Source organism: Lepisosteus platostomus, unplaced genomic scaffold, assembly GCF_059453375.1.
Source record: "Lepisosteus platostomus isolate fLepPlt1 unplaced genomic scaffold, fLepPlt1.hap1 Scaffold_80_H1, whole genome shotgun sequence".
Lineage (NCBI taxonomy): Eukaryota > Metazoa > Chordata > Actinopteri > Semionotiformes > Lepisosteidae > Lepisosteus > Lepisosteus platostomus.
The window spans coordinates 234,885-261,179 of NW_028291692.1; the positions used below are offsets into that span (position 1 = coordinate 234,885).

The following is a 26,295-nucleotide window of genomic DNA, read 5'->3' on the forward strand; positions in this document are numbered from 1 at the left end:
ATCGCCACGCAAGCTCGCGACGTGCGCCTGCCACACACCGAACAAACCTTTTCAGCAATTTCCAAAAAACGGGCCTGCTCGCCTGCCCACAAGGCTCCGTCTCTTACCTGCTCTCCAGAGCCTGCTGCCTCCTGTGCTTTTCTCTCGGCACCGCTGCAGTGCACACAACTCCTGCAGCGGGAGGGGGGGAGAAAGTTCCCGCGCTCCGCCGCAGGGAAGGCTCGCTCCGTGCGCACACGTCCTTTCGATGCCAGTCCAACAAGTGCTCCGCATTAGCTGCGTCGGGGCTCCGGCGTGTCGCACCTCACCTCACCTCGCACTGCCCCCTCCTTGAATGTCTGCCGCTGGGCATGCCCCACTCTCCTCCGCCTTATCTTATCGCGTGTGAGCACCGACAATGGCCACAATGCCGGGGAATGGCACCTGTAAAGTGTTAATTGGGGCACAGGAACAGCCCGTCTCGTCTCGGGGGGGCCGGCTTCAGAGACAATACAGCAAACACAGCGGGGCGGGGGAAGAAGACGACACCACACATGCGGGTACATTCAGCTCCGGCGGGAACGAGACATTTGTCGGTCTTTTCAAGTGCCGAGAGCCGAGCAATCCTTCACTTGTATCGTTTCTCCCCGGTGACTAGATCTGGCCCTGCGACTCTCGACTGGGCTCACACCCGGGGCAGCCCAGCAGGTGTGAGCCTGGCCGGCACCCGGATGGGAGATTCCACCCCGGAAAAGCTCCGGTTGCTGCTGCTCCTGCAAGAGGTGTGACTGGGACCAGTAGGGAGCGCTCACCCTGCGGGCTGTGTGGCTCTCTTACGCCCCAGCCTCCTGATGGAGGTCAAACCGAGGTCCCGACCCTCCTTGGCCATTAGGAAACCCCAGGGCGTCTCTCAAAAAGAGACGCCGGGGGTGTCCCTCTGGTGTTAGTGCTCCCCTTTACCCATCAGTCGGGGTCTCCTCCTAATCCCCGTCTCACCTGTAACAATCAATGACGAGGCCCCCCTGTCCGTGAGATTTAGTACTCGCGCAAGAGACCGGGGGCAGAGCGCGAACGCGGTCCCCCGCCCCCCACAAAGTGCGCGCTCCGGGTTCCCTCTCGGGGCCCTGCAACACAGCGGAAGGGCAGCGAGAAGGAGCCTCTTGCTCTGACGCCGCAAGGCCACAAGAGGGCGGAGGCGCCGCGCGCCCGGCCGACGTGTTGGACCGGTGCGCTTTACGTGCTGAAATAAACACGCGAAAGCCCCGAAATGTTTCCAGAGTGCTGTGCACTGGAGGTTTTTGTCTGGTGAAGACTTGCCTGGTGCTCCTCCGTGCAGATTGTTTGTCCTCCTCCAGTGCGGGACGAGCCAACACAAGGGAGCGCATTCGCCAACATCCAGGCACGCAATGCGATTTGGAAAGCAGCTCCTTTCCAAAGAGTTGCACACGAACGATCCTTCAGTCCCGCTCGGGGGGCACGGAACCCCCGCCACACACAGCTTCAAGTAGCGAGTCAGGGGCTGGGCTTTCGCTTACGGCCACACCACCCTGAACACGCCCGATCTCGTCTGAATTTGGAAGCTAAGTAGCGTCGGGCCTGGTTAGTACTTGGATGGGAGTCTGCCTGGGAATACCAGGTGCTGTAAGCTTTTGCTCTCCCGGCCAGCAGGGGTCGCCGTTGGTGCCGTAGGCTTTGGGAGGAAAACCTGCAGGATGGAAAGGTGATCTATAGCCTCATCTCTAGAGATGTTTTGTTGCTGTGGCATGTGTGTGACCCATATTCAAAAAAAAAACCCGTCTGTAAAACGAATATCGAGGCTGCCTCTAAATCTGCAAATGAAGATGAGTCGATAAACCACTCGTTTTTCGTATAACTAGACATATATTCATTTGTTACCGATTTCATTCATTGAGCACGGATACAATAGAGGTACAGCCATTCACTGTTTGACATGTCTGCACTGGTACAGAACCGAGCAATCAGAAAATGGGTGAAACTGTCTTTAGACTCAGCATACAGTAACCACTCGGCCACCTCGTCTAGGAAACTGGGCTGTCCTGACATGGGTTGGCGCACTCCAGTTGATCTTTTTCTTTTTTTTCCCTCATATTCGAGGGTCATTTTCCTGTTCCACATGCGATTTCAACATTTTCCTTGGGAGATGTCAAGCCAGCAAGCCACTGCTGTGGTTCAGTGGCCAGTGTGGAGTTCAGTGGCCCTGTTGTATACAGAAAGCACATTGAGCTCCTTGGACATGAAAAGTTCCAGATAAAAGCCATTTGTCATCCTTTCTCTTGGTGTCGATGTTGCTATTGTATGTAAAGATGGCAACTTGCTCAGCGAGCAGGCGGAGCACACACCGAATGCAGATGTGTCTGAGTGGTGTGTCCAAGTGGCTGCAAAAGGACAGCGCTCCCGGGGCGCCGTGGCTTAGTTGGTTAAAGCGCCTGTCTAGTAAACAGAAAATCCTGGGTCCGAATCCCAGCGGTGCCTTTTTTTGTTCTGTGTTCTCGAACAGAACTGGTCATTATGGACAACCGCATACGTCTAGACTTAATTAATTGCAAGTATTCATTTCCTGTCTTGAACGACTTGTTTTTCTTAAAATGGATGCAACTTGCAAAACATGAAATACAAACCTCGCTAATCAGCGCTCGCGGCTGGCAAAAAAAAAAGAAGTCAGCAATGTTTTTTTCTTTAACCTTAAGCCTGCTAATGGAGAAGAACCTAGTCGCCACATCACATACATCCGTTTCAACGATAAGAAGGTAACAACTATCCTCACTCCAGAGTAAATCTCACGTTGAGGGCATATTTTTTTCCACTTTACCATGAGTCGGGCTCAGCTGCACAGAGGCGAGAGCAGAGCAATGAGGTCAGGGGGATAGGGGAGTCACACGCTGGCGGTTTGAACACGCGGAAGATCACTGAGGGATCCACAGTATGTGGACCCTCCGTGCGCCATCATTCCACACTCCAGACTCTGAATCCTGCCATCCGAGTTAAGATCTCGGCGGAACCTGAGGCGCTGTTCTTTCTTAAAACGTAATCTGGTGAGCATTTCTAGAATCGTACTTGTATAGATGCAGCCTTTAATGTGTTGCTAGGTTAAAATTTATGACTTCTTGTATTTCAGTAGGCAACTGCCCTCTTGATTTCGGATTGAATTTCTTTATTACAGGGGCGCTTTTATGATGACAGAGTCATGTTCAGGTACTTTGCTTGATGGAGGAAGCTCATTTCGGACTCTGTGATCTGCTCACCTGGAAAGGTCTGCTGTACTACTACAAGAGAGAAGTAGAGTCTGGAGGAAGGGACAATTTTATGATGCTTTGGAAGGTAATGTTTTTTTTTTTCTTTGAAATCGAAATGAATCAGAATATCAGTGCAAAAGACAAACTCTTGGTTTGGTTTAAAGAGATATGGTTTTAAAACAGACAAAATGTAGAAAACAGGTGTTTCTCACTTTTGGAAAAGAATGGACCGGGGGTAATATTTTACTAGTTGCAGTGCTAAGCTCACTGGGTTACAGTCCTGCAATGTCACACCAGGGCCAGTGGTGCAATGGATAATGTGTCTGACTATGGATTAGGAGTTTGGAGGTTCGACTCCTGCCTGGCGCTGGTTGTTTTTAAACACATCAGCCTACTCCCTAAGTAGCCTGTGCTACTTACTGCATTGTAATCGTACCCAGTAAGAGATTTCCTTCATGTAAATGAACTGCACCTGACAGCTTTAGAAAAACACCTGGGCTCAGTACGGTGCTGAGAGCTCAAGTTGTACCAATAAACTTGACAGTAAAAGGTTGTAATTAGTCAAGAAATAAAGTCGAACAACAGCTGCGGGTTTGATTCTGAACGTATCAGATTGCAGCACCTTTTACTTCAATTGACAAATGATAGAGATTCGAAGAGAGATCCTTCAGACCAGCAAGCGAACCCACGGCTATTTCGGTTTTCTATCTAGGCAACGTTGGTGTCTGCAATAGCATACATGAAAGCGTGATGCAATTTCTGTGGCTACATTTGTTGCACGTCATGCACAGTAAGAGTGTTTCTAACACCAAATAAAAAGTCAACAATTAGCGATCATGCCTTCTCCTCAGTTAACCCACTGAAACCCTTGCTGTTAACAGTTCTTTAATGCGTGCTTTACGAGCACCTACATATTGTGTCGGTTCTTTCAGTTTTATTCATTAGGTTTTCAAAGGCATAAGTAGAACACCAGAGGTGCGAACGCAAGATGTGTGGTTATCTGAAGAACTCATTTCCATGGCAGCGGGGCCAAGCGATTTAGCGTTTTTATAGTACCAGGAAAGGAGAAACAGCACTTCGCCTTTGCCGCGCAGGCACAAGGAGACGTGCGGCAGACGCCATAGTCGGTAGGATTCGAACCTGCGCGGGGAGTCCCCAATGGATTTCGAGTCCATCGCCTTAACCACTCGGCCACGACTACAGCGAGTTCGCCCTCGCCGCATTCCTCCTTTAATCTAACACGGAGTGCGACGTGGCTGCGGAAACCTTTTCAAAGTCGCTCTCCGTTAAAAAAAATAAATACCTTTGACAAAATACGTGCCGGCAGATAGACACGCCTCAGAGGGTTTAAGGCTGGCTTCACGTTCAAATGATAAAGTCTCCCCGTCCGGATGTCAAAATGCAGCTTTGGCAGACAGAACAAACAGCAACAAACCACAAATGTGGATAAGGATTTTACAAGCTGCACCACACTGCACTTTCAAAAGCATTTACATTCCTGTTAGACGCAGGAATTGCCTTTGATTTGCGTGCTTACAAACGCCATGGAAAACGAAACAAAACAAAAGCCCTCAGCTCCTGCACTTGATTATAATGCCGTTACGTGTCGAAGCAGGAATTTACGTCATCCTACCACTGCAACACGGGGAATAGAGAGAAATGAGCACACGCTACGAATTGTCTCAATCATTCCTGTTAGACGCAGGAATTGCCTTTGATTTGCACGCTTACGAACGCCATGGAAAACGAAACAAAACTAAAGCCCTCAGCTCCTGCACTTGATTATAATGCCATTACGTGTCGAAGCAGTAATTTACGTCATCCTACCACTGCAACACGGGGAATAGAGGGAAATGAGCACACGCTACGAATCGTCTCAATCACTCCCTAGAGTCCTAAGGCGCATTGAAGGGTGCACCCCCATCATTAATCGTTGCGCCTCTGTGAAAGGAAAGCTCTTGAGCAGTCTTTGAAACAGCTCGGATGAAACACTTGATTGCTTCCATGTGCATCTGGAGCCCATTTCTTATTTTCACTTCACGCCCATTAAAGCATTTCTAAAACAGGAGATTCGCGCTTGGGAATGCGCCCTGCCTTACAAATAAAACAGGTCTACGGGTCTGAAACCCGCTCCACGGAAAACAGTTCTGTTGCGCTTTTGATCAAAGGGAGATTCGCTGTTCTTACTTTTTGATGACATAACACCCAAAGGGGCTTCTTTGGAGCTGGATTTCAACCAGCATCCTTGGCGGTATCCTTTACAGTCCTCTGTTCGGTCGACAAGGGACAGAAGGGGGCAGCTTTCCTCACACATACAGTGCAATGTACTGTAGTGTTCCCGTTCATTGAATTTGCAGTTCTGCATCAGACCTCTAACACGTTTCCTTAGCTTGGATTTAAGCCACGAAGCAGGCTTCTACTGTATAAACGTCTAGAGGAATGACAAACTGTGATTCTGAGAGACTGTCAAAAATCGCTTTCTCCGTTTGCGTTGCAAATAAGTGAAAACGCGGTCTCAACCCAGAGCCAACGTTAGCCTACTATACCATGTTCAGCCACCGCTAGAAAATGTACGGCTCTAGTACCGGAGCGACGAGGATGGGATTCGAACCCACGCGTGCAGAGCACAATGGATTAGCAGTCCATCGCCTTAACCACTCGGCCACCTCGTCGAGGAAACTGGCCTGTCCGGACATGGGTTGGCACGCTCCGGACATGGGTTGGCACGCTCCAGATGATCTTTTTCTTTTTTTTCCCTCGTACTCGAGGGTCATTTTCCTGTTCCACATGCGATTTCAACATTTTTCTTGGGAGATGTCAAGCCAGCAAGCCACTGCTGTGGTTCAGTGGCCAGTGTGGAGTTCAGTGGCCCTGTTTATTATGCCTAATAAACAGGAGATCCTGGGTGATCCTAGATGATTGCAAGCCGTACAGCCTCCGCCATGCTTCCCAGGTGGGATGAGGTTTTGGAGTTGGTATGCAGTGTTTTGTTATCTCCAAACATAACGCTGTGCACATTTACCAACAAGTTCAGCTTTTGTCACGTCTGTCCACAGAACATTGTTCCAGGAGTTGCTCTGGAACATCCACGTGGTCTTTAGCAAACTTGAAAGGGGCAGTGGGGGCAGACACTTCCCGCCCCCCAAAGAAAAGAGCGCCAATCAGACAGGCGGAGACCAAGGACTCGCAGAGCAGACAACCACAATCGCCATAACAAGAGCGATTGTGAGCGGTTTTGTTTTCTCTCTTTGACCAGCCCAGCTGCGCCCCACCCGAAAGCAGGGAAGCAGAAAAATTGCATGGAACTCATTCATGCTCCTCTCCACGGAAATCTTTAGTAAAAGGCAAAAGATTTGTATGAAATGAATAGAAACCAGAGTGCGTGGCTGCACAGCTTCAGGAGCCCAGGCCACCTTCAAGGCCTCTGCCCTGCCGGTCGTGGTTGGCAATGCACCTGGCCTTACAAACGAGCCAGTGGGGTCCGTTCAGCTCCGGGCTCATCGCCTGCGGCTCTCGGCTTGCGGGCGTGCCCAATCCGTGCGATAACTCGGAAAACACCCGGCCACACTGTGCCGGAAACGACGCACTCTGGGAAGCCGCTTTGCAAAGCGAGGTCCCAAGATCCCCTGCGGCCGGACACTTCCCGCCCCCCAAAGAAGAGAGCGGCAATCAGACGGGCAGAGACCGAGGACTCGCAGAGCAGACAACCACAATCGCCATAGCAAGAGTGATTGTGAGCGGTTTTGTTTTCTCTCTTTGACCAGCCCAGCTGCAACCACCCGAAGGCAGGTAAGCACAAAAATTGCACGGAACTCATTCATGCTCCTCTCTACGGAAATCTTTAGCAAAAGGCGAAAGATTTGTACGAAATGAAGAGAAACCAGAGTGCGTGGCTGCACAGCTGCAGGAGCCCAGGCTGCTTTCAAGGCCTCTGCCCTGCCGATCGTGGTTGGCAATGCACCTGGCCTTACAAACGAGCCAGTGGGGCCCGTTCAGCTCCGGGCTCATCGCTTGCGGCTCTTGGCTTGCGGGCGTGCCCAATCCGTGCAATAACTCGGAAAACACCCTGCCATACTATGCCGGAAACGATGCACTCTGCTACAATATGATTGCTACATATCTGCATTTGTTGGTTTTTAAGGAGTAAGAGTGCAGGGAGTTTAAACCTGCGATCCAGTGTGTTGAAGTATTTCACAACACTACCCCTAGCACATCTGGAAATAAATCCTCATAATGATTATTGCCCTGGGCATGTACCATAAAATCAGTGAGCATATATATATATATAACTGTGTTGAAGCTAGAGACACAGAATAACTGCAAACACATCCTAAATACAGTGTTCCTGCACCTTTGACCTCATCCAGAATGTATCCTTTTTTGAAAGGGATTGCTGTCAGAATGCACAACTGAATCCCAAACAGAATCTCTAGTCAAATATGATCATTTGTGAAACAGGCAAATGAGTCTCTCAGGTGCCCATTGCTCATTTTCCGACACATTTATGCAATACTTTCACCATGCATTGAGCAATAGGGATTAAAGACACCACAGGTAAAGTTTTCGCGTTGAGCAATAGGGATTAAAGATACCAGAGGTAAGGTTTAAAAGTGATTCTGAGGTGTAACACATCAGCTAGGCATCTGAAATGCGGGGTTTGAGAGCCCTTCAGGGAACACCGTACCTTAAAGGTACCAGAAGTCCACTAGTATAAGCATTAAGTCACTGTCACCCCTGTTACAATGTGATTGCTACATATCTTCATTTCTTTGGTTTTTAAGGAGTAAGAGTGCAGGGGGTCTAAATCTGCGATCCAGTGTGTTGAAGTATTTCACAACACTACCTGTAGCCCGTCTGGAAATCAATCCTCATTCTGATTGTTGCCCTGGGCATGTACCAATAAATCACTGAGCATATATATATATAGCACTGTGTTGAAGCTAGAGACCTGTATGTATAATATGATGCTAAAATGTTATTTTCACATATATTAATGTAATAAATGATTGCTTATGCTTTATAAACAAATCTAATTAAAATAAAAGCTTACGTTTTGTATTTATCTTGTACCATAGAACATGATTTTCTTTGTATTTCAAGCCCACAAAGTGTCCAAATGACGCACTACATAATATAAGGAAGATTATCACATGCATATCGGTATTATCTTTCTTATGAAAATGCATTCCTTTCATTACCTTTTACTTTTTAAAATGAACTCAAATTGTGTATAATGTAATAATTTAAGTAGAATAGATTCTAATAATATAAAGATCCAGTGTATTGCACTGGCCTGGTCAGCCTGGCCTGGTGGATGGTGCACATAGCACTTTCAGTGCTGGAGGTGTTAATGGCGGAGGTGTTGGAGAGTGATAGCTGTGTGGGATGGGTGGGTGAGTAGCTGTCGTGGGTTGTAGCTTTTCCTTTGCAGCTTGTCCTATACCTTCCTCCTGTAGGCGTCCTTGCTCTCTCTCAACTTCTGTTTTAGCTCCCATCATGTAATGATGAACATGATTTACATGATAAAAGGAAGATTATCACATGCATATCGGTATTATCTTCCTCATGAATATGCATTCCTTTCATTACCTTTTAATTTTTAAAATGAACTCAAGTTGTGTATAATGTAATAATTTAAGTAGAATAGATTCTAATAATATAATGATCCAGTGTGTTGCACTACTTCACTGCTTCACTGCTCTATGCCGTCTGGAAATAAATCCTCAGACTACTTACTGCCCTGGGCATGTACCAATAAATTACAGGAGCACATCTATATATCACTGCGTTGAAGCAGGAGACACAATCACTGCAAACATCCTAAATACAGTGTTCCAGCACCTTTGACCTCATCCAGAACGTATAATTTCTCTCAGGGGCCCATTCCTCATTCTCAAGACACATGTATGCAGTACGTACACTATGCATTGAGCAATAGGGATTAAGACACCACAGGTAAGGTTAGAAGACATTCTGACTATATTCTAAAATATTGGACTCATATTCTTATGATGGCAGACATGATGCTGTGTTTAAAACCGGGGTTAATGGACATTATATGACTGTCAATTCTGTTTTGTTTTGGAGACTCTTGGCTGCCTATGTGGTACAGTGCAGCGTGAAAAAAACATTTTCCAAAACTGTGTCAGCTCAAAAGTTGTAAGAAAACCTTTCCAGCTGCTTTAACTCTCTTCATTTTTGTCATGTAATTGTCTGTCGGCACTATGTGGTAGGGTTGCATGACAACCCATCTCACCACGGAAAGGAACCTAACAGCTTTTGTAAGAGAGGAGAAAGGGACCTGGCCTGTACGGAGATCGAACCCACAACCTTGGCGTTATTAGCACCACGCTCTAACCAACTGAGCTAACCAGCCTCACGACAGCAATCCTCTCTGTGCTGCAAAAAATCGAACTCAGGGAATTTCTTTTGCCCTCCTTTGAATAGAAAGCCGTGTAATTCAGTGTACGGGCTTTCTCGTGCAGTTTCATGGTTCTTGTAACCCAAATCCTACACTGGCGTGAAGTGACCCCCCATTTCACAGCATTTTTCAGCTGATTTAAAATGTACCTAAAGGAGAAGCATTATTGAAGACCATCAATTACCAAGAGCATTTGTCAAAGGTTTTGGTGGTCATTTTTAATGACCACAGAGCGCTGTGACCTCGGTTTTACATCTCATCCAAGAGACAGCGCCCTTTTACAACACAGCGTCTCCGTCATTATGCTGGGGCATTGGGACCCGCACAGACCTCAGGGTGAGCGCCCCCCCGCCGGAACCATTAACACCGCTTCCAGCTGGAAACTTTGTTTTTCCCTGTAGCTCACCCTCATCCGGGTACTGACCTGGCTAACAAATGCTTAGCTTCAGTGGGTTTTCAGTTGCGAGTTGCAAGGGGATGCAAGTGATGGAGCCGCTCGCTGCAAAAGCCACTGTTTTGGCTGGGAATCGAACCAGAGCCTCCCACATGGGAAGCGAGAATTCTACCACTGAACCATCAATGCTCAGTACCCAGGCCTTCAAAAAAGACGCTTTTTTGGTGCTCTGTTAAAAAAGCGTCGACATTACCTCTTTCAAAAGGCTTCACTTTCCTAGTCAGATTCCAAGGCTCATTGAACCCGGGCTGTTTCCTCCAGCGGTATAGTATTGCAGTTAGACAGCACGATGCCTGCAAGACTATGTCACGCTCTGACGAGACTGTCAAAAATTGCTTTCACCGATTGTATTGCAAACCGGCGGAAGCGGGGTATTGGGAAAAGTTTTCAACTAGCAATAATCGCGCCTCGGCTAAACCTCACAGGCTACGATACTGCCAATGCGCAAAGCTGACGGTTGCCAGGCAACCGCGGGGATCCTATGGAAATCGTTATCAATCGTCTCATGGCATGTTGTTGCTGTAACGCTTCATATTTGTCGTCTTCTTCTTCTAGCTTGAGGTTTTGAAGAATTTCATGACAGACAAGGGCTCCGTCGGGAACAAAGGGCGTTGTGAGAAAACCGTTGCTTATTTTCAGCAGCAGAAATACAACCCTTTAAATACAAGATGACAGAACAATGACGAAGGGCATGCCGGGAGGAACTCATGCACTACAGAGGAAAGGGGGCGGGCACGTACAGTTCACATTCAAGCCACAAGTACTCTTCTCGGATGTTGCACAAACAAATCCTAACGTCTTGAAAGCATTGCAGCATGTTTGTGTCCCACTTCCCGTGGCTGCAGGAGGACTGACACGAACGGACAAACACAATCTGTGGCGTTTAGCGTGACATAGTCTTGCAGGCATCGTGCTGTCTCACTGCAATACTATACCGCTGGAGGAAACAGCCCGGGTTCGATGAGCCTTGGAATGTGACTAGGAAAGTGAAGCCTTTTGAAAGAGGTAAAGCACTGCACAACGGAATTGAGGGAGAATCTTCCAGGGGATTCTGAGCGGTGTCTGCATACACGCAGTCCGATATGGGTGCTGAAAGCTTGAGCTACTCTTAATGTCATGCTGCCTTTCCCCGGAGTAAATCTGTTACATTGAAAGAATGCTTCTCGCAGGTTCAAAAAGGGACCCTTGAATGTGGACATAAAAAAACAAGAGTTCGCTGGCATTATATGCTAGAAGACACAGACCGGCGCCAGACCGGTAAAATGCCAGATGAACTAGGGATTGGACAGTTTCCAAGTGCTTGTACAATCGATGGAAATGTTCAAATAAATGTGCAAAAGAAATAAACAAAATAATCATTTATTTCTTTATCATATTGGCTAGCTAATGTCTTTGCTAGTGGCTGTGTTTCTGCGTTGGGTAGCAACGGGTGACTGTTCTCAGGCGGAAGATGTAAACAGCTTAATGTTCGTGTTAAATAATTCATTCTATACAGCAATCGCATATTTGGGTACCGTTTCATAAAACTTTCATGCTTAAAATGTTTAGGGAGAAATGGAAGACTGGTGTGTATTTTTTCTTTAAACTACCAAGACCAGCCATACACAGTACAGTTTATGTACATACAGTAATGTTTATGTTCCTAAATTAATATTGTTTATGACCTTCAGATGCGTTATGCTCCTCTTCTTTTTATGCTCAGCTACTAAAATTTCCCTTTAGTGGTAAAATCCATATAAATATTCAAAACTAAGCGGATTAAAATGTGCACAGTAAAGACATTAAATGATTAAATCTTTTCACTACCAACCAATGCACCACGAGTGCCCCTGTCGGTCATTTTGGCCAGCCAAGCACTTACCGCGGTGTCCTCCGGTGCCCTGCAGTGGCTTGTGGGTAGGTTACTGTACCGTGGGTTTTTATCGCGCATTTTGAATGGCTGCATCTGTATGATGTTATATGATGGTTTTTTTTTCAAATTTTAAATGATCATTTTTCATGGAGCTTTGAAGGGGATAAATTCAGCCTCTTTAGCCAGGCCAGAGCTCCAGGAGCCTGTGTAGGATTCTAGCTTTCTCCCCTTGCAGGCATCGGGCACAGAGGACCTCATGGTTTTCCTAAAAATCTTTTTTTTTTGTATTCCTTGTTGTTCCAAACTTAATTCTAAACACTTTTAATTAGAAATTATATTACAAATAGTGCAAAAAATGACTAATTTCACAAAAAATAATGTAATATAAAACAGATGTTTTTAACTTTATTGTAGTGTTTTAGAAACTAATATGTCTTGAAAAATGGTTATTTTTCACTCCTAGGAATGAAAGCTGTTGTTATATGATGTTTATTTTCAAATTTTGAAAAATCAAAGGATTCTATCTTTCTCCGCTTGCAGGCATCGGACACAGAGAACCTCATGGTTTTCCTAAAAATCATTTTTTATGTTCCCTGGTGTTTCAAACTTAGTTTTAATCAATTTTAATTTGTTATTATGTTAAAAACAGGGTAATAAGTTTCTTATTGGACTATAAATAATGTCATATTGTCTGCTATAAAACTGATGTTTTCAACTCCATTGTAGAGATTCTAGAATCAACCAATAGAGAATTGAAATAAAAAAGGGCATAAGAAGACATTACCAACAACGACCACATGATGGAGATATTGTCCAAAGAGGCAAGAGGGCAAAGCCGCGAAAAGGTAAAATCATTTCTTGAAAGAGATTGCTGTCAGAATGCACATCCGTATCCCAAACAGAATCTCTAGTAAAATATGATCATTTGTGAAACAGGCAAATGAGTGTCTGCTACAATATGATTGCTACATATCTGCATTTGTTGGTTTTTAAGTAGTAAGAGTGGAGGGGGTTTAAACCTGCGATCCAGTGTGTTGAAGTATTTCACAACACTACCCCTAGCACATCTGGAAATAAATCCTCATAATGATTATTGCCCTGGGCATGTACCAAAAAATCAGTGAGCATGCATATATATATCACTGTGTTGAAGCTAGAGACACAGAATAACTGCAAACACATCCTAAATACAGTGTAGTTCAGGTGGGTAGCTGCGTCAGCATGCGTAGGCTGCAAAGGAACAAGTAATAGGTTTATTCCATGCTGAAAAAAAGAAGAAAGAGAACACAACGTTTCGGCCATGGAGCCTTCTTCAGGTGTGAGAGAGACAGGGCAGTAGGCAGAGGTAAAGTAGCGGGAGAACAAAGGTTGGGAGGGTGGAGGAGTGAGAGACGGGAGCAGGGGACAGAAAGAGAGGCCAATCAAGAGGTGTGAAGTCAGAATGGGTGCAGAGAGGTGTGAAATGAAACTTCCAATGAATGGAGAAAATTTAAAAGAACAGTAGTCTGTCATTAAGGGAAGGGAGAATGTGTGATCCTAGCTGCAGAATAATTTTAGTTTCGGTGGTCTTTCTGATGTATGAGTTCCGAAAACCGTTTTTGAGAACACAGACGGAGAGATTAGAGTGGTCGGGGCCGTCAGAGGTGAAATGAGAAACAATGGGCTTGGAGAGATCTTTAATCTTCACAGCCCTGACGTGTTCTCTGAAGTGGTCTCCGAGTCTCCTTCCTGTTTCTCCAATGTAGATGGCTGGACATTTACTGCAAGAGATACAGTAAATGAGGTTGCTGGAAGTACAAGATGCTGTCTGGGTGATCCGGAATTGTCCTGAGGGGCCTTGAATGAGTGTGGTGGTGGCTGTGTACTTGCAGGTGATACAACGAGCTCTGTTGCAAGGGAAAGTGCCTGGTGTGGATGGTTGTTGAGGGCGGTCAAGGGAGCTGTGAACAAGGAGGTTACGCAGATTAGGTGGTCGGTGATATGAGATGATAGGGCGATCAGAAAAGAGGGCCCCAATGGAGGGATCATCCTGTAGGATGGAAAAGTTGTGGTTAATGGTCCTGGGGATAGGAAGTGTGTTAGGGTGGAAAGCACCAAAGGAATGCGGTTGTTACGGCGGGAGTTCCTGATCGGGTTGATGGTCCAGGGGGTGTTTTTGGCTCGGGCAAGGGCCCTGTCAATCACACTGCTGGGGTATCCTCTGTTGATGAAAAATGAGTACATTTCGAGGGCTTGGTTCTCGAAGTCGATGTCATCGCTGCATAGTCGTCGTAACCTAAGGAACTGTGAAAAAGGAAGAGAGTTTTTAGTATGGTTGGGGTGAAATGAGCTGTACAGGAGGTAGCTGTGTGAATCCGTGGGTTTGTAATAAACTGAAGTGGACAGTCGGGGGTAGTTGATAGACAAGTGGATGTCTAGAAACGGAAGAGTGGTGGAAGATATGTTAACCGTATATTTGAGGGACGGGTGGAAGTTGGTGAAATGGTGCAGGAAGAACTCAAGCTGATCGCTGGAGCATGTGGCGGCACCGACGCAGTCATCAATATATCACTTGTAGAGGTCAGGGACATAGCCAGTGTAAGAAGCGAAGAAGCGTTCTTCTACCCAGCTGACAAAAATGTTGGCATAGCTGGGTCCCATTCTGGTGCCCATGGCCACTCCACTGACCTGTTGGTAAAAAAGATTATTGAAAGAGAATGCGTTCAGTGTGAGGACCAATTCTGCAAGGCGTACCAGGGTGTGGGTGGGTGGATCAAGCACTGTGCGTTTGTCCAGCGTGTGCTTGAGGGCTGTAAGGCCGTCATTATGGGGAATGACGGTGTACAGAGATGTGATGTCCATGGTAAAAATGTGGCATTCGGTACCCTGAAATTGGAAATCATTGAAAAGTTGGAGCGCGTGGTTGGTGTCTTTGATGTATGAGGGAAGATCTTCAACCAGCGGTCTCATGAGGCTGTCGAGAAAGGCTGAGATGTAAGTAGTTGGACAGTTACATGTTGATACGATGGGGCGTCCAGGGGTGTCAGGTTTGTGGATTTTGGGGAGGAGGTAAAATTGAGATACCTGTGGATGTTCCATGATGAGCCGGTTCGCCTCCTGGGGGAGCTCGTTACTGCTGATAAGAAGGGAAATGGTGGATACCACTTCCTTTTGGTAGTCAGTGGTAGGGTCCTGTTGGAGAGGGAGGTAGGCAGAAGTATCAGTTAGTTGTCTAGAGGCTTCAAAGATATATAGATCCTTACCCACACCACAACAGCACCTCCTTTGTCCGCTGGTTTGATGACGATATCATCCCTGTTGCGGAGAGACTGGAGCGCCTGATTTTCTCCTTGGGTGAGGTTAGACCTATGTTTACTGGGTATAGAGAGTGCCTTGGGAGCTTGATTAGTGCATTGGTTGATGAAATAATCAACTGGTGGAAAACGGCCAGAGGAGGGAGTCCAACAGCTCTGTTTGGGATTAATGTTGTTAATGACATCAATAACCGGGTTATAAAGGAACAAGTAACAGTGTTCCTGCACCTTTGACCTCATCCGGAATGTATCGTTTTTTTAAAGGGATTGCTGTCAGAATGCACAACTGAATCCCAAATAGAATCTCTAGTCAAATATGATCATTTGTGAAACAGGCAAATGAGTCTCTCAGGTGCCCATTGCTCATTTTCAGACACATTTATGCAATACTTTCACCATGCGTTGAGCAATAAGGATTAAAGATACCAGAGGTAAGGTTTAAAAGTGATTCTGAGGTGCAACACATCAGCGATACAGCTAGGCATTTGAAATGCGGGGTTTGAGAGCCCTTCAGGGAACACCGTACCCTAAAGGTACCAGAAGTCCACTAGTATAAGCATTAAGTCACTGTCACCCCTGTTACAATGTGATTGCTACATATCTTCATTTCTTTGGTTTTTAAGGAGTAAGAGTGCAGGGGGTCTAAATCTGTGATCCAGTGTGTTGAAGTATTTCACAACACTACCTGTAGCCCGTCTGGAAATAAATCCTCATTCTGATTGTTGCCCTGGGCATGTACCAATAAATCACTGAGCATATATATATATATAGCACTGTGTTGAAGCTAGAGACCTGTATGTAATAATATGATGCTAAAATGTTATTTTCACATATATTAATGTAATCAATTATTGCTTATGCTTTATAAACAAATCGAATTTAAATAAAAGCTTAAGTTTTGTATTTATCTTGTACCATAGAACATGATTTTCTTTGTATTTCAAGCCCACAAAGTGTCCAAATGACGCACTACATGATATAAGGAAGATTATCACATGCATATCGGTATTATCTTTCTCATGAAAATGCATTCCTTTTATTACCTTTTAATTTTTAAAATGAACTCAAGTTGTGTATAATGTAATAATTTAAGTAGAATAGATTCTAATAATATAATGATCCAGTGTGTTGCACTACTTCACTGCTTCACTGCTCTATGCCGTCTGGAAATAAATCCTCAGACTGCTTACTGCCCTGGGCATGAACCAATAAATTACAGGAGCACATCTATATATCACTGCGTTGAAGCAGGAGACACACAATCACTGCAAGCACATCCTAAATACAGTGTTCCATCACCTTTGACCTCATCCAGAACATATCATTTCTTGAAAGGGATTGCTGTCCGAATGCACATCTGAATCCCAAACAGAATCTCTAGTAATATACGATCGTTTGTGAAACATGCAAATGACTGTCTCAGGGGCCCATTCCTCATTGTCAGACACATGTATGCAATGCTTTCACCGTGCATTGAGCAATAGGGATTAAAGACGCCACAGGTAAGGTTAGATGTCATGTTCTATGATCATTTCTTTCAGCATTAGGGACTAAATATACTAAACGTATGATGCTTAAATGTTATTTTCACATATATTAATGTAATAAATGATTGCTTATGCTTTATAAACAAATCTAATTAAAATAAAAGCTTAAGTTTTGTATTTATCTTGTACCATAGAACATGATTTTCTTTGTATTTCAAGCCCACAAAGTGTCCAAATGTTCTATGATCATTTCTTTCAGCATTAGGGACTAAATATACCAAACGTATGATGCTAAAATCCTGAAAAAAGGATGTGCTCCATCTCGTCAGTAGATTGGATTCCAAAACTGATTTGGGTCAATATACATTACCTTTGAAGATAAGGTACAGTCTACTGTAGGGAACCATCAACTTAGAAAGCATTGGCCTTCCCTGGGGGTCAGGTAGGTGCAAAAGATAAACCTTTATCCTATCTTTATCTTAAGATAAGTGGCCAAGCAGTATTTTTCCAAGTTTCACCAAGCTCATCATGTTGCCATAGTAGACAAAGTTCTATAAAATGTTAAATAACTTTTAAAAAAAGCATCTTGGTCTTTCAGTACTGTACAAGGTGAATTAAACTGTCCCTGGTAATAAAAAGTAATTAGAAGCATCCCAGAAACTTTATCTCTAGAAACATTAGCTGTTTTATATCATGTAATTTAGTGTGATGTTGTCAGAATTCAAGGACATTATCACACACAGAAATTGGTTCAGTTAAATCTAAAAAACACACCTAAACATGGGTTTAAATGTAAAATAGAAGTCTTACCTCTTGTCAAAAGATTTAATTCAAGAAGCGATGTAATAAATGATTGCTTATGCTTTATAAACAAATCTAATTAAAATAAAAGCTTAAGTTTGGTATTTATCTTGTACCATAGAACATGATTTTCTTTGTATTTCAAGCCCACAAAGTGTCCAAATGACGCACTACATGATATAAGGAAGATTATCACATGCATATCGGTATTATCTTTCTTATAAAAATGCATTCCTTTCATTACCTTTTACTTTTTAAAATGAACTCAAATTGTGTATAATGTAATAATTTAAGTAGAATAGATTCAGGTAGGAAATATAGAGTCATGATGTTTATGGCTGACATCATTTCACATGTGTGAATTTTAAGCTAAGAAATAAAAACATTTACAATGAAGATACCATTGCTTAATTTTTAATGCCTTTAAAAAATAAATACCTCCTGAGAATAATTTGCCACTCCCAGATCCTTGGTAAGGTACTGTTTGAATCCAATCAGGAGAGGAGCATCCAGGGAGTGCTTTCTATAGAGTCCAGCTTGGGCCACTCTCTTCCGGCCTGCTGATACTTTTTAACTACTCAGGGCCTGTAAGGATATAAAACACCGGCTTAAACATTTTATACCTATAAGACAAATTAGAATTTTAGTAAAAAAAGATACATCTGAAAAATAAAAAGTCTTACTGCTGATAGAGTTCTTCAGAGCTCACATCTTTCCCTTCCTTATCCGCTTCTGTTTCAGTTTCTAGAGGAGCCTCTGGCATCTTTTCCTCCTGGACAGCGGCCTCTTGCTCAGGGCCGCTGGAATGCAGGTAGATTCTTTTCAACATGCTTTTACATAATATGTTGTAACAATGATTTCAAAAAGAAACTACAGAAGCCTTACAGATTAAAAATATCTCACCTTGCCGATGTGTCTTCAGGCTTCCCGTGTACAAAAAGGCCCAAGGACTCTAGCAGTCTTACAACCACTATCCTGTTTGCCTCACCAGACACGATCTCTGTTCTGTGGTAATCCACGATGACCCCGTTCTTCAGGTGATTCATCATGTCCTCCCTCGCCTGTTGAGAGGCCATCCTGATCTCTTCTGCCGTGGCGTGCTTCATACATGCCCTCTTCAAGTGAGCAGGAAGCTGATCAAAAGTATTCAGGCACATCTTGCACACCAGGGGAATCCTCACGGGTTTCCTTTGAAAATAAATAATACCATCTGTGTATAGAAACAAGCTAAGACTGATTTCTTAAATTATCCTTAAAATTCTCTCTCATAGTTTGAGCATAATGATTTTATTGCATTTATATAAGAATTGCTCATTGCTCCAAAATAAATAATGGTTTCATAAAAAAGTGAACACTTACTTGGTCTCAGTCACAGACTTTCCAATAGAAGCCATTGTGGAGTTCAGCAACTGCAGGTCCTAGAAGTGGGGAAGGAATTTTAAAAGAGAAATTGAATTACAATACAGAAGGAATGGCTGAGGGATCACTGAAATATATATATATACAAATTCCAAAGACTGAGTCCATATATAAACACCTACCTTTCATTTTCAGTATAAGAAAAAAAAAACATTATCTTCCAAAGCATCATAAAATTGTCCCTTCTTCCAGACTCTACTTCTCTCTTGTAGTAGTACAGCAGACCTTTCCAGGTGAGCAGATCACAGAGTCCGAAATGAGCTTCCTCCATCAACCAAAGTACCTGAACATGACTCTGTCTTCATAAAAGCGCCCCTGTAATAAAGAAATTCAATCCGAAATAAAGAGGGCAGTTGCCTACTGAAATACAAGAAGTCATCAATTTTAACCTAGCAACACATTAAAGGCTGCATCTATACAAGTACGATTCTAGAAATGCTCACCAGATTACGTTTTAAGAAGGAACTGCGCCTCAGGTTCCGCCGAGATCTTAACTCGGATGGCAGGATTCAGAGTCCGGAGTGTGGACTGATGGCGCACGGAGGGTCCACATACTGTGGATCCCTCAGTGATCTTCCGCGTATTCAAACCGCCAGCGTGTGACTCCCCTGTCCCCGTGACCTCATTGCTCTGCTCTCTCCTCTGTGCAGCCGAGCCCGACTCACGGTAAAGTGAAAAAAACTATGCCCTCAACGTAAGATTTACTCTGGTGCGAGGATAGATGTTACCTTTTTATCAATGAACAGGATGTATGTGATGTGGCGACTAGGTTCAATTTTGTATCCTCTTTAAAAGATTAAGGACTGGGGTGAGCGTGATTTACCAACCTTTCAGCTAAGAACCTGACGTACGCACCGTTTAAGCTGCATAGACTCGGTCGTTTAACTCTTCTCCATTAGCAGGGTTAAGGTTAAAGAAAAAAAACATTGCTGACTTCTTTTTTTTTTTGCCTGCCGCTAGCGCTGATTAGCCAGGTTTGTATTTCATGTTTTGCAAGTTGCATCCATTTTAAGAAAAACAAGTCGCGTTAAAGACAGGAAATGAATACTTGTATTTAATTAAGTCTAGCCGTAGGCGGTTGTCCGTAAGGACCAGTTCTGTTAGAGAAGACAGAACAAAGAAGGCACTGCTGGGATTCGGACCCAGGATCTCCTGTTTACTAGACAGGAGCGCATTACCCAACAAGTTTCGACGAGGTGGCCGAGTGGCCAAGGTGATGGACCGCTAATCCATTGTGCTCTGCACGCATGGGTTCAAATCCTGTTCTTGTCGCTTTCCATGTCTGATATGTGTGCCTGTTCGACGTTGGCCCTCCTGTTGTTTGCTCTGGTACTAGAGCCATACATTTTCTAGCGGTGGCTGAAGAAGGTATAGTAGGCTAACGTCGGTATCGAGCAGTGGCAGTACCAGTATTTACGTGCCGCTGCTGCCAAGTGGCTCTGGGTTGAGACCGCGTTTTCACTTACTTGCACGGAGAAACGGAGAAAGCGATTTTTGACAGTCTCTCGAGAGACTGCGCTAGGTGTTTAGGGATAGACTTTGTCAGTTCCCCCTGGGATGATGGCCTCTCAAATAGTTTGTGATTCCTCTAGACGTTTATACACTAGAAGCCTGCTTCGTGGCTTAAATCCAAGCTAAGGAAACGAGTTAGAGGTCTGATGCAGAACTGAGAAATTCAATGAACGGGAACACTACAGTACATTGCACTCTATGTGTGAGGAAAGCTGCCCCCTTCTGTCCCTTGTCGACCGAATAGAGGACTGTAAATGGTACCGCCAAGAAACTTTAGGATGCTGGTTGGAATCCAGCTCCAAAGAAGCCCCTTTGGGTGTTATGTGATCAAAAGCGCAACAGAACTGTTTTCCGTGGAGCAGGTTTCAGCCCGTAGACCTGTTTTATTTGTAGGGCAGGGAGCATTCCCAAACGCGAATCTCCTGTTTTAGAAATGCTTTGGGCGGCGTGAAGTGAAAATAAGAAATGGGCTCCAGATGCACATGGAAGCAATCAAGTGTTTCATCCGAGCTGTTTCAAAGACTGTTCAAGAGCTTTCCTTTCACAGAGGCGCAACGATTAATGATGGGGGTGCACCCTTCAATGCGCCTTACAACTCTAGGGAGTGATTGAGACGATTCGTAGCGTGTGCTCATTTCCCTCTATTCCCCGTGTTGCAGTGGTAGGATGACGTAAATTACTGCTTCGACACGTAACAGCATTATAATCAAGTGCAAGAGCTGAGGGCTTTAGTTTTGTTTCGTTTTCCATGGCGTTCGTAAGCGCGCAAATCAAAGGCAATTCCTGCGGCTAACACGAATGTAAATGCTTTTGAAAGTGCAGTGTGGTGCAGCTTGTAAAATCCTTGTCCACATTTGTGGTTTGTTGATGTTTTTTCTGTCTGCCAAAGTTGCATTTTGACATCCGGACGGGGAGACTTTATCATTTGAACGTGAAGCCAGCCTTAAACCCTCTGAGGCGTGTCTGTCTGCCGGCACGAATCTTGTGAAAGGTATTTTTTTTTAACGGAGAGCGACTTTAAAAAGGTTTCCGCAGCCACCTCGCACTCCGTGTTAGATTATAGGAGGAATGCGGCAGCGGCGAACTCGCTGTAGTCGTAGCCGAGTGGTTAAGGTGATGGACTCGAAATGCATTGGGGACTCCCCGTACAGATTCGAATCCTGCAGACTACGGCGTCTGCCGCACGTCGCTTTGTGCCTGCGCGGAAAAGGCGTAGTGCTGCTTCTCCTTTCCTCGTGCTATAAAAACGCTAAATCAATCGTCCCCGCTGCCATGGAAATCAATTCTTCAAGTAACCACACACTTTGTGTTCGCACCTCTGGTGCTCTACTTATGCCTTTGAAAACGTAATGAATAAAGCTGAAAGAACCGACACAATATGTAGGTGCTCGTAAAGCACGCAGTAAAGAACTGTTAACAGCAAGGGTTTCAGTGGGTTAACTGAGGAGAAGGCGTGATCGCTAATTGTTGACTTTGTATTTGGTGTTAGAAACACTCTTACTGTGCATGACGTGCAACTAATGTAGCCACAGAAATTGCATCACGCTATCATGTATGCTATTGCAGACACCAACGTTGCCTAGATAGAAAACCGAAATAGCCGTGGGTTTGCTTGCTGGTCTGAAGGATCTCTCTTCGAATATCTATCATTTGTCAATGGAAGTAAAAGGCGCTGCAATCTCATACGTTCAGAATCAATCTCGCAGCTGTTGTTCGACTTTATTTCTTGATTAATTACAACTGAGTGTTGCATGAGCAGTTACGTAAACTTTTCTGGTATATTTGAACACAGATGCCGTTCTTCAATTAAAACTAACAGTACATTGTCAGGGACATTCAGTTCTATAAAAACATGAGACAGACAAGAGAATATTTCTACCTTTCATGTGGACTACGTGTTGACTTACTGATCGGAATAATTGAAAAGTTCGGGTCATAGCCGATGCAGTGCGTGCTAATAAGAACAACAGCAACGCTGAGCTCTCAGCACCGTACTGAGCCCAGGTGTTTTTCTAAAGCTGTCAGGTGCAGTTCATTTACAGTACGCCCCCTGTCTCAACGGTAGGACGGAGTCAAATACTGCCTCGACACGCAACAGCATTATAATAAACCGCAGGACTTGAGGGCTGTTCTCTTTGAATGTTCCAAGTCATTCGTAAGAGCGTAGGTCAAGGGCCATTCGTGCATCTCCTGTAACTCGAGTAAAAATGCTATTCAAAGTGCAGTGACTGAAATCGTCATCCACATGTCTCCGTTGTTGATTTCTTTCTGTCTAAGAAAGTTCTATTTTCATGTCCGAACGGGGAGACTTTATCATTCCAACTTGAAGCCACCCTTAAGTACTCTGAGGTGTGTGTGTGTGTGCTTGCACGTATGGCGTAAAAGGTTTCTTAAACGGAGAGCGAACTTGAAAAAAGTTGCCGCCGCCGCCTTGCACTCCTTGTTCGATTGTAGCAAGAAGCCAACAGCTGGCGTACTTACTGTAATCGTGGCCGAGTGGTTAAGGCAACACACTTGAAATCTGTTTGGGTCTCCCTGCGCAGGTTCAAATCCTTTGCATTTGCTCTCGTGCGTGCATGAAAAAGGACCAGCGCTGTTTTGTTTTCGCTGGGACCTTTAACACTCTAAATCGCCTATACCCGCAGCCTGTGAAATCGATTCTTCAGCACCCACGAGTGACGCTTTGCAGCTGGACGCAGATAACGATGCTTTTCTGCAACAAGCTTTCCAGCTGAGTTTTCTCGGCAGCTCCGTACTGAACCTGTTCTCCATTGCAACATAGCGGAGGCTCGTCACGTCTATAGCAAGGCTGTGTAGGACCGCATACGCCACAGTGACTTGTACACAGACCACATGAAAGGCAAGCAAAATACACTTTTAAAATTCCAAAGACTCACAAGGTCAGAGGAACAGCGATGACCTGAACAGATCTGTTACAGAAGTCTAGGTTGACCTTTTTAGAGCTGTAATTGCATTTTTGTTTAATAGAAGATCAAATCTACTCGCATGTACCAGCACCTTACAGTTTATTGATGTTTATTCTATTTAAGTAATAAGATTGCTAACGATGTTGGACTTTAGCCGGTGTTTTTTAGAACAAATTGCTTACTCTTCTGTAAGGAATACGCAGTACGTGCCTTTGTTAGTCATTGCTCACCATACCTGTAACTTTCTTATCTAACTCACTTCCTCAAATGGTGAAGGTCCACAAACATAAATGAAAAAAACCCAAATCCAAGTGTCTGTAAAAGCGCGGTGCTCCGCTGGCGCTGTTCCCTAGTGGCTTAAAGTGCCCGCCTAGTAAGCAGGCGATCCTGGGTCTGAATACCAGCGGTGCCTCTCTCCGTGTCTTGTTGTGCCGAATGTCTCATTTCAGACAAACATGTACAGCTTGGTTCAGTTTAATGCAAGAATTCATTTCCTTTCTGGAATAACTTGTTTTTGAAGAAATCCATACAGCTTGTGAAAGATGAAATCCATTTCTTGGTTGTCAGTGGAAAAAGATTGCCGGCTGCAAGAAGCGCAAGTGATTGTTTTCTTTGACCAGAAACCTGCAAATGTAGGGAGCACAAGCAGCTGTCAGTCTCTGTGGCGCAATCGGTTAGCGCGTTCGGCTGTTAACCGAAAGGTTGGTGGTTCAAGCCCACCCAGGGACGCGTGTCTCAGCTTTTCCAATGTAAACATCATCACCGCTAAAGATGATGGCGCAGAAGGCTCCACAGTCGAAACGTTGTGCTTCTTTTCTTCTTTTTTCAGCATGGAGTAAACCTTTGCTTGATCCTTTGCAGCCTACGCATGCTGACACAGCTGCCTTTCTCTTAACGCGCCTCAATCATTATTCACCAAAACCATCAGCAGAATGTGTCGCCTTTGTGGTGATGTCACTCCTCTGCTTCACAAATGTCCTTAGTGACGGACCATTTCTTTCTGCCATTTTTCCGGAGCGGTTATTGATTGCTCCATCATTTCCCTCATACTTTCCATCCCTAGATTGAAAAAAAAAACAGAAACAGGCTGACAGGACGACAATCAAATTGCAAAAACTCATCAAAGCACTCAATAGAGTATTTGAATCCACAAGTAGCTACGAGCAACTTTGTCCTGGCTTGCATGAAAGTCGGAAAATGTCAAAAAGAAAAAGATGGTGGCTTTTTCATATTTGTTCTTTCATTTTTAGTTCGTTGGCTCTTCTGTCCATTGTCCTCCTGCCTGGCTCTTGACCTGTGACTGTCTGAACGCACACATTAGACTTTCAGGCAGGGGATTTGTCCTGAGCCTCTGTGAAAGACCCACCCACCCCCATAAATAACTGCTCTAGAAACACATGAATGCAAAACTAAACCACAGCTTAAAGAGGAGCTCCAACTCAGTGCCATACTAATGTAAACGAAGTAATACTAAGACATGTTCTTATGGATTTGTCTTACCTTGAGATATGTAATTGGATTTCAGGATTAACTTCCTCATTCAATGTAGTGGTGATTCTTTGCCTGGTCAGTACCTGGGTGGGAGACCTCCAGCGAACAATTAAGCTTGCTGCTGGAAGTGGTGTTAAGAGACTCTTAGGATCTTCCAGAGGTCTCTGTCCAATAGCACTAGTTGCCTTAGAGCTGGCTCAAACATTGCTCAAGAGTCTACCTTTCACAGATGCGCAAAGATGAATGATGGGGGTGCACGCTTCAAGGAGCCTTCCAACTGTAGGGACCGATTAGAGACGATCCGTAGCATGTGTTCGTTTCCATATACGCCCCGTGTCTCAACGGTAGGACAGAGTCAAATACTGCCTCGACACGTAACAGCGTTATATTAAACCGCAGGACTTGAGGGCTGTTTTGTTTGAATGTTCAAGGCATTGGTAAGAACGTAGGTCAAGGGCCATTGGTGCATCTCCTGTAATTGGAGCAAAAATGCTATTCAAAGTGCAGTGACTAAAATCGTCGTCCACATGTCTCCGTTGTTGATTGCTTTCTGTCTAAGAACGTTCTGTTTTCATGTCCGAACGGGGAGACTTTATCATTCCAACTTGAAGCCACCCTTAAGTCCTCTGAGGTGTGTGTGTGTGTGCTTGCACGTATGGCGTAAAAGGTTTCTTAAACGGAGAGCGAACTTGAAAAAAGTTGCCTCCGCTGCCGCCGCCGCCTCGCACTCCCTGTTCGATTGTAGCAAAAAGGCAGCGACCGCGGCGCTCGCTGTAGTCGTGGCCGAGTGGTTAAGGTGACGGACTTGAAATCCGTTGCGGTCTCCCCGCGCAGGTTCAAATCCTGCCGACTACGGCGTCCTTTGCATTTGGTTGCGTGCGTGCGTGTAAAATGACCAGCGCCATTTCGTTTTCGCTGGGACCTTTAACACTCTAAATCGCCTGGACCCGCAGCCTGTGAAATCGATTCTTCAGCACCCACGAAGGACGCTTTGCCGCTGGACACAGATACCGATGCTTTTCTGCAACGAGCTTTCCAGCTGAATTTTCTCGGCAGCTCCGTACTGAACCTGTTCTCCATTGCAACATAGCGGAGGCTCGTCACGTCTATAGCAAGGCTGTGTAGGACCGCATACGCCACAGTGACTTGTACACAGACCACATGAAAGGCAAGCAAAATACACTTTTAAAATTCCAAAGACTCACAAGGTCAGAGGAACAGCGATGACCTGAACAGATCTGTTCCAGAAGTCTAGGTTGACCTTTTTAGAGCTGTAATTGCATTTTTGTTTAATAGAAGATCAAATCTACTCGCATGTACCAGCACCTTACAGTTTATTGATGTTAATTCTGTTTAAGTAATAAGATTGCTAACGATGTTGGACTTTAGCCGGTGTTTTTTAGAA

General features: G+C 44.7%; 7 non-coding genes and 1 pseudogene across 7 annotated transcripts; 3 read left to right on the plus strand and 5 right to left on the minus strand.

The window, feature by feature from the left end:
• The first annotated feature begins 1,508 nt into the window (after positions 1-1,508).
• On the plus strand, positions 1,509-1,627 carry LOC148631137 (5S ribosomal RNA; annotated as a pseudogene).
• A 2,725-nt stretch (positions 1,628-4,352) lies between these two features.
• On the minus strand, positions 4,353-4,434 carry trnas-cga (transfer RNA serine (anticodon CGA)). The gene has a single exon. It is a non-coding gene; the product is annotated as a tRNA-Ser (tRNA).
• Positions 4,435-5,823: 1,389 nt separating this feature from the next.
• Positions 5,824-5,905, minus strand: trnas-gcu (transfer RNA serine (anticodon GCU)). Its single transcript has one exon. It is a non-coding gene; the product is annotated as a tRNA-Ser (tRNA).
• Positions 5,906-6,501: 596 nt separating this feature from the next.
• Positions 6,502-6,615, minus strand: LOC148631140 (U5 spliceosomal RNA). Its single transcript, XR_015934889.1, has one exon. It is a non-coding gene; the product is annotated as a U5 spliceosomal RNA (small nuclear RNA).
• A 393-nt stretch (positions 6,616-7,008) lies between these two features.
• Positions 7,009-7,122, minus strand: LOC148631141 (U5 spliceosomal RNA). The gene has a single exon (XR_015934891.1). It is a non-coding gene; the product is annotated as a U5 spliceosomal RNA (small nuclear RNA).
• Positions 7,123-10,418: 3,296 nt separating this feature from the next.
• LOC148631142 (U4 spliceosomal RNA) lies at positions 10,419-10,560 on the minus strand. Its single transcript, XR_015934900.1, has one exon. It is a non-coding gene; the product is annotated as a U4 spliceosomal RNA (small nuclear RNA).
• Positions 10,561-24,054: 13,494 nt separating this feature from the next.
• trnan-guu (transfer RNA asparagine (anticodon GUU)) lies at positions 24,055-24,128 on the plus strand. Its single transcript has one exon. It is a non-coding gene; the product is annotated as a tRNA-Asn (tRNA).
• A 1,535-nt stretch (positions 24,129-25,663) lies between these two features.
• On the plus strand, positions 25,664-25,745 carry trnas-uga (transfer RNA serine (anticodon UGA)). Its single transcript has one exon. It is a non-coding gene; the product is annotated as a tRNA-Ser (tRNA).
• Positions 25,746-26,295: the final 550 nt, after the last annotated feature.